The sequence below is a fragment of the Camelina sativa genome, chromosome 15 (genome assembly GCF_030686135.1).
Source record: "Camelina sativa cultivar CO46 ecotype springtype chromosome 15, ASM3068613v1".
NCBI lineage: Eukaryota > Viridiplantae > Streptophyta > Magnoliopsida > Brassicales > Brassicaceae > Camelina > Camelina sativa.
The window spans coordinates 28214163-28222430 of NC_141894.1; the positions used below are offsets into that span (position 1 = coordinate 28214163).

Consider the following 8268-nt stretch of genomic DNA (forward strand, 5'->3'; position numbering starts at 1 on the left):
CTAGTTTATGTTGATGATATGCTTATCACGGGAAGTAATGGTACTCTTCTTACAACCTTCATCACTCACTTATCCTCTTGGTTCACTCTCAAAGATCTGGGTGAGATGCGTTATTTCTTGGGGATCAAAGCCACTCGTACAAAACAGGGACTTCATCTAATGCAGAAGCGGTATATCATTGACTTACTCACTAAGACGAATATGCTCTCTGCTCGTCCGGTGTCTACACCAATGGCTCCTACTCCCAAGCCTACTCTCACGTCTAGTACACCGCTGTCCTCTCCTACCGAATACCATGCTGTACTTGGAAGCTTGCAATACCTCTCCTTTACTCGACCTGATCTTGCCTTTGCTGTTAACCGCCTGTCCTAGTTCATGATGCATCCTCGTTATCTTGCCGGCACCATCACCTTGGGTATTTTTCTACAGGCTAATACACCAATGACGTTACATGCTTACTCTGATGCAGATTGGTCTTGCGACCTCAGTGATGGTGTTTCCACCAATGCGTATATCGTCTATCTTGGAGGGAATCCGATTTCTCGGTCTTCACACAAACAACGAGGTGTTGCTCGCTCTTCAACTGAATCTGAATACCGGGCTGTGGCGAATGCAGCTTCAGAACTCAGCTGGGTCTGCTCTCTCCTAACTGAACTTGGGATTGTCTTGCCTGCACCTCCGGTGATTTACTGTGACAACGTTGGTGCTACGTACCTCTCTGCCAATCCTGTTTTCCACTCTCGCATGAAACACATCGCTACTGACTTCCAATTTATTCGACAATATGTTCAGTCTGGTGCTCTTCAGGTCTTGCATGTCTCAACTCACGACCAACTCGCCGATGGCCTTACTAAACCGTTGCCGAGACCACAGTTTGAAGCTAATATTTCCAAGATTGGAGTTTCTCTAGCCCCTCCATCTTGAGGGGGCGTGTAAGAGATAATAGTATTAAGGACCTAAGTGTAATTAGTAGTAACTTAACCTATGTTGTACACACTATAAATATTGTAAACCCTCACAATGAATGTAATCAAGCTTTCCATTCTATATATCCTCTCCTAATTTATCGGTAGAGATAAATATCAGTAACAAAACTGAAAACAAAAGACCTAATTGTGGCTCCGCCGGTGTTGCAAGTAGCTTGTGTAGTATGGTAGCAACTTAAGCATGGGACAGTGCTTGTGTCTACCATCTCGGATGATCGAACATAAGCTTCCACGGGATTTGGAGGAAGAAATATTCTCACGTCTTCCACCTCACTCTCTTGTTCGATTCAAAACTGTATGTAAACGATGGCACGCTCTTTTCAACGACAAGAGCTTTCTAACCAACCACTTGTCTCACTCACGTCCCCAATTCATCTTCCGTACCACTTCCAAGATTTACGATAGACATCATCGATTCAAGAATAGAGTTGCGTGAGCAACCCTACTTTGATATTCCATACGACAATACAAGGAATTACAGAACCATCACTACTTGTGATGAGTTCCTGTTTTTTAAGTACCATTCTTTGGAAGAACGGGGGAGCGCTCTAGAATCCGTGGTTGACACAGGTTAAAATGGTTGAAGTACATACCATTCTATATTTCCTGTTTAGGATACAATAATAGTAAATTGACCTGAAAAGGTTTAAAAGATCTTAGGCCAGTGTTTTTGTTACGGTAAATTCCAAAGAGATTACTAGGAGAGAGTTACCATCTACGAATGGGAATCTCTATTGGGTTAGTCATAATCTCGAGACTCGTGAGTACTTCATCCTAAGCTTTGATTTCTCTAGGGAAATTTTTAAGCCTCTTTGTCTACTTCCATGTCAGAAGAAAGATATTTGCGATTAACCTATCCTCGCGATCTATAAGCGAGATCGGTTTTCATTGTTAAAGCAATGCCATGAAACTAGGAAAGATTTGGGTAACAAAGGAAGATATCGATTGAGAAGAAGAGGAAGTGGTGTGGATAAACTTGATGACTTTGCCAACAACTAACTTGCCAAAGCTCCTTTTAAAATCTCATGAACGTATTAGTTACTTCATCTATGACAAGACCATATTCATGAGTTGTACCGACGATGAAACATTGTCACCTTGCTTAGTGGGTTCCATGTCCACTTTCGGTCTATGGGCCCACGTCACTTAGTGGACTTCACATCCACTCTAGGTCCATGGGCGCACATGTATCTAACGGCCGGTTTGCTGCGTCCGTGAGACTTTAAAGACTTGTTTACCGTCCCTACAAATCAACACGTGATCTTTCCCTATGTTTTGTCCTCATTCACACAATTCCGACAATCACTTCCCGGATGGTCAACCATCCTCAAAATACTCCACCTCAAGCACGTTTACCTCTCGAATTCTCTCAGGATCTTTGCCGAAAAGATAACTGCACTTTGGTGATATATGTGGCCAAATTAATTCTTTTAAACCACTCCGCAATTCTCTAAAACCAGGGTGTCACAATCCGCCCCCACTAACAGATCGCAATGTCTTTGTTGCGTACCAACACCGTCGACCCCGGCGTTGTGAGCCCACTAGACTGCACACCTCGCTTAGTGGGTCCCATTTCTATTCTCGGCCTGTGGGCGCACCTGTATCTAATGGCCGTTTGCTACGTCTAGTAGGCTTTAAAGACTTGTTTACCGTCCCTACATATAAACAAATGATCTTTCCCTATGTATTGTCCTCATTTGCACAATTCCGACAATCATTTCCCAGATGGTCACCCATCCTCAAACTACTCCAGCTCAAACACGATTAACTCTAGAGTTCTCTCAGGACATTCGATCGAAAAAATAAGTGCACTTTGGTGACATAGGTGGCCAAATTAATTGATATGCTCAAATTTAACCCTGAGCTACTCTCTCAAATTAAGAGATCAATTGTAGTACTTAGGGATCGAATCCACAAGAACTCTAGATTCACACAATAGATTTAATAATCTTTTAATTATGCTAAACAGAAATATTTTAATTAAATTGCAAGATTAAACAGAAAATAAAAGAGATGTAAATTCAGATGGAATAAACGCTAGGCCTAGGGAAATTCTCAGGAAATCATGGAAAATCAGATCAATTAATTAAGTAAGCAGGATTCAACAATTAAACACCGTTCTTGAACTCTAAACACAATTATAAAATAAATGTTCTCACTGCAAATATTATCTAAATGTAAAACCAGAAAATCCAAATCTCTTTTCAAAATTCTAGGTAATAAATCAGCTTTAAAAACAAGTTTAGATTGTTCACAAAATTATTAAATCAAATCTCTTTGCAAGAAATAATTTTGCTCATCAAAAGGTTTTATCAGGAAAATCAATTATATTCTCAAATCAAGTAATAATCCTAAGATCTAAATCCAGATGTCTAATCAAAGATCTAGCATTAAGAACAATCTATGGTGAAGAACAAGAAAGATAATGAATCCTAAATTAACAGATCTAACAATCCATGAAATCCCTAATGAGAAACCCTAAACCTAACAAGCAGATCTACTCAGACATAATTGTAAGAACACAAATCATGAATAAAATAGATAGCATTAAGAGATTAAAGGAAGAAATAAAAGAGTTCTGAATCTTCTCTGAAGGAGTCTTGATCCTTCTCTCCAAAAGCTCTCTAAAAATCTCTCAGGGTTTTACTCTCAAAAGAGTCAGGGAAAAATAAAGCTTAGGTCTAAACAATGACCATAAAAATCCTATTTATATTCCTAAACACGGTCAGGGACTCTTAAATTGCAAGATTAAACAGAAAATAAAAGAGATGTAAATTCAGATGGAATAAACGCTAGGCTTAGGGAAATTCTCAGGAAATCATGGAAAATCAGATCAATTAATTAAGTAAGCAGGATTCAACAATTAAACACCGTTCTTGAACTCTAAACACAATTATAAAATAAATGTTCTCACTGCAAATATTATCTAAATTTAAAACCAGAAAATCCAAATCTCTTTGCAAAATTCTTGGTAATAAATCAGCTTGAAAAACAAGTTTAGATTGTTCACAAAATTATTAAATCAAATCCCTTTGCAAGAAATAAGTTTCCTTATCAAAAGGTTTTATCAGGAAAATCAATTATATTCTCATATCAATTAATAATCCTAAGATCTAAATGAAGGAGTCTAATCAAAGATCTAGCATTAAGAACAATCTATGGTGAAGAACAAGAAAGATAATGAATCCTAAATTAACAGATCTAACAATCTATGAAATCCCTAATGAGAAACCCTAAACCTAACAAGCAGATCTACTCAGACATAATTGTAAGAACACAAATCATGAATAAAATAGATAGCATTAAGAGATTAAAGGAAGAAATAAAAGAGTTCTGAATCTTCTCTGAAGGAGTCTTGATCCTTCTCTCCAAAAGCTCTCAAAAAATCTCTCAGGGTTTTGCTCTCAAAAGTTGCTGGGAAAAATAAAGCTTATGTCTAAACAATGACCATAAAAATCCTATTTATATTCCTAAACACGGTCAGGGACTAATGATGCAAATATGGAAGACTTTGGGGCAACTTTGTAAATCTTCAAAACTTGTGAGGAAAACTTCCGATTTCGTATTTGGCCTAGCATCAATCGATGCTATCAATGTGTCGATCGATGCACTCTTCTGAATTCGTCTCTCAACTTCTACAGCTCAGCCTCAATGCTTGATTAAGCTCCAAATCTTCATATTTAGCTCCATTATGCTCCCATCCATGCTAAATCCTATAAAGACTCAAAAGACTCTAAAAATACCAAAAAGACTCTATAATTAAGACTTAAATCATGGCTAAAAACACCTAAAAACCATGAGATATCAACTCCCCCAGACTTAGTCTTTGCTTGCCCTCAAGCAAAACATAAACTTAAACCTGTGAAAGAGGTTTGAAAACACATAAACTCATTTTCTTTTCAAAGTAATGCCAAGATCATCCAAACCTTAATCCACATGCTTAGCAGATAAATCCAAATCGAACCACCATGTACTTCTCCGTTGACATTCATAGCATCCAAAATTCAAACAAAATTCCACTTCTTCCTCCATTAAGCTTTCATCGGTGAATCTCATCAATTTGATCAATATCAAAAACCTTCTAGACTCATTCCCGTACAATACCATAACAAGCAAGACATATCGTTTACCACATGTGGTACTCTTTCTCTCCCCCAGACTTATTCTTTTTAATCTTCCTTAGAGCTTTGCTTTTTTTTTTTTTCTCAAAGTTGTAGTCGAATAATGGGGTCATCGGTAATTTACCTATCCCTCGCTTCCAAGCTTTGTATGATCATTTGACTCAAGAGTATAATAATGAGGTCACAGGTAATTTACCTACCTCTCTAAACTGATCAAAATCATCTCATCTTTTATTCTCTTTTTTTTTTTAACAAAGCTCTCAGGATTTTTCTTAACATGAATAAGGGAGAGGAGTACCATTTTCTTTATGAAGTCTTACTTGTCAGGTATGAACAAGGAGTCAAGCTCTATGAAAATCAATCTCCTTGATGAGGTAAAAAGAAAAGTACAGAAATTACCTCAAGCTTTTATGGATTCTGTTAGAAATTCGGATGTCTCTGGTTCACTGGTCAGCCATTGGATTTTTCAATAGTCAGATTTGTGGATTCAATCTGCAGCATTAATCAACCAAGGCAGTACACTAAAAAGCAAAAATCATAGTTCCCAACAAAATTTTGACTCAATAAAATCATCATTTTTTTTTTCGACTGACTCTCAAAAACAAAAACATAGTTAGTAACTGCCTCCCTCAGACTTAAACAACACTGTCCCCAGTGCTATCAAGTAAGAGATTGGCAAATAAAATAAAAATAAATGAAAATCAAAAGAAAAATGAAAAAGAAAAACCTACCAGTGGGTTGCCTCCCACTAAGCGCTTGTTTTCAGTTATCAGCTTGACTGTGTCGGATCTCAAGCATCCGGTGGATCATAACATGGTAGTGAATGCTTCTGAGAGGATGTCCTCTTCCTCCAAGGTGGTGTGTAGGCAGCAGATGAATGAGGTCTACAAGGGACATGAGGAATAGGACCAGGGCGGGACTTAGGTATGGATGGCTTTCTTTTATGTCCTGCAAAATCATCAACGGAAGAAACAAGCGCTCTACGATAATCTCGTGGCTTGGTTAACTGGACAACAGTTTCTGTACCTTTCAAATTCTGATTGATGATAGGAGAAGGTTTGGGAGAAGGAGATGCATACCTTGGCCTTACCTGTGAGTTCTTGGCTGTGGAATGATGAGATTTCAGCTTTACAACTGGTCTAGCACTTGCAGCTAAGGAATCAACTCGAGAATCTTTGGTTTTGGACAAGTCCGAGCCGTCTATGGAAGGAGTGTCGATCGATGCAACAGCTGCATCGATTGATGCTTGGTCTGCAACTCGTGTTTCTTCAACGTTTTTCTAGCTTTCCTCAGCAATCCGTGTTTCCATTACAAAAACATCATCTACCAGCGACTTGTCATGGATCAGAACCTCATCATGATCTCTAGTACTGATTAGATGATCTCCACTCCAATCTTCAAGCTTAACTGCTTGCTTGCTCACTTTCTCAACAGTCTTCAACTTGTTGACATACCCAGCAGTAATGTTTTCATGAAACTCTATGAGTGGATCATCATCAGAGGCAATCTCCACAGAAAATGTCTGACCATCAATAGTGGGAGATCTTCTCAGCTTGTCCATCTCAAAGTTCATAACCAAATCATCCACATTCAAGGCTATGTGTCCCTTCTTCACATCAATGATAGCACCAGCTGTAGCCAAGAATGAGCGTCCTAAGATGAGAGGATCACTAGGCTCTTTGCCATATTCCAGTACCACAAAGTCAGTGGGAATCATGCAATCTCCAATCTTAATCGGATTATCCTCTAAAACACCTTCAAGAATTCTGCGGGACCGATCAGCTAAGATAAGAGAGATCTTAGTTGGCTTGAAATCTGTTATCCCAAGTTTCACAGCAACAGAATGTGGCATCAGGTTAATACTAGAGCCAAGATCACAAAGTGAGTGAGGAAACCTTTCTGCAGATATAGAGTAATCAAGTACAAAACTTCCAGGATCTGGTAACTTCTCTGCAATCCTACTCTGAATTACTGCACTTACTTACTTAGAGACAACCACCTCCTGTTTCTTATCCTTCTTTCTCTGTGGAGGCTGCTTCAACAGAATTGAGCTGACATCCTTTGTAAGTAGTGCTCCTTCCTCAGGACTCAAACCATTGGTGACCATTCTCTTGACATACCGCTTAATCCCAGGAGAAAACTTGACTGCATCAATCAACAGCATCTCTATCATCACCTTGTCCATCATAGCCTTGCATCTAGCTTCTTCAATCTCTTGTTTAGATCTCCTAGGCTTAGGAAAAGGAACCTTAGGCTTGTACACTCTCTCAGCAACTGGAATCGGAGCTTTCGTAGTTCCCTTCTCGGCCTGGACATTGCATTGGTCGATACTTGAATTGCATCGGTCGATATTGTCTCGCAAAGTCAACTCTTCTACGACCACTGAGGGTTGCGTCGATCGATGCTTTGCAGCTGCATCGGTTGATGCAACATCCACTACCGTATCATCATCTACTTCCTTCACCAAAATCGCATTACAAGCATGGTTGGGGTTCTCAGTTCTTCTAGAAAGAAGTTCCTCTTGTCTTTTAACAGACCCAGCAGTCTGAATCACTTGATTCTCTAGCTTCTTGACATGAGTGTTTAGAGCTTCAAATTTTCCAGTCAGCTCAGTGTAAACAAAATCAATCTTTCCATTGAAGTCCACTGTTAACTTCTGTTGACCTTGAAGAATCTGTTTAACCATTGATTCCATCTTGCTCTCTGAATTAGGTGGAGGGAGGGGTTGGTAAGAAGAAGATCCATAGTTCCTAGTGAAGTTGTTGTTTGGGTTTCCTGTGAAGGAATTCTTCTGACCAAATCCCTGATTTTGATAACCAGCTCCATACACATAGTTGACATCTTCTGTAATCTCTGGCTTTGGCTCAAAAGTCTCAACATCTTCAGCAAAATGGACAGACTTCTTTCCCACAAGAAGATTATGCACTGTATCCAACTTAGCATTCACTGCAGCAAACTGATTTGAACCATGGCCTTCATGTGCTCTTTTCCGCTCTAGGTCTGCATTCTTAGTACTGTTGCTGGATGCTAGCCTTTCTATCAACTTTTCAGCGTCATCTTGATATCTTGTCTTGAAGTTCCCATCACTAGCTGCATCCAAAGCCATCTGATACCTCCAATCAATCGCGCTGAAGAAGATACTAATCAATTGCACCTCTGAA

General features: G+C 39.1%; 1 pseudogene; it reads left to right on the top strand.

Annotated features, from left to right (window-relative positions):
* The first annotated feature begins 1197 nt into the window (after positions 1–1197).
* On the top strand, positions 1198–2136 carry LOC147927237 (F-box protein At3g17710 pseudogene; annotated as a pseudogene).
* Positions 2137–8268: the final 6132 nt, after the last annotated feature.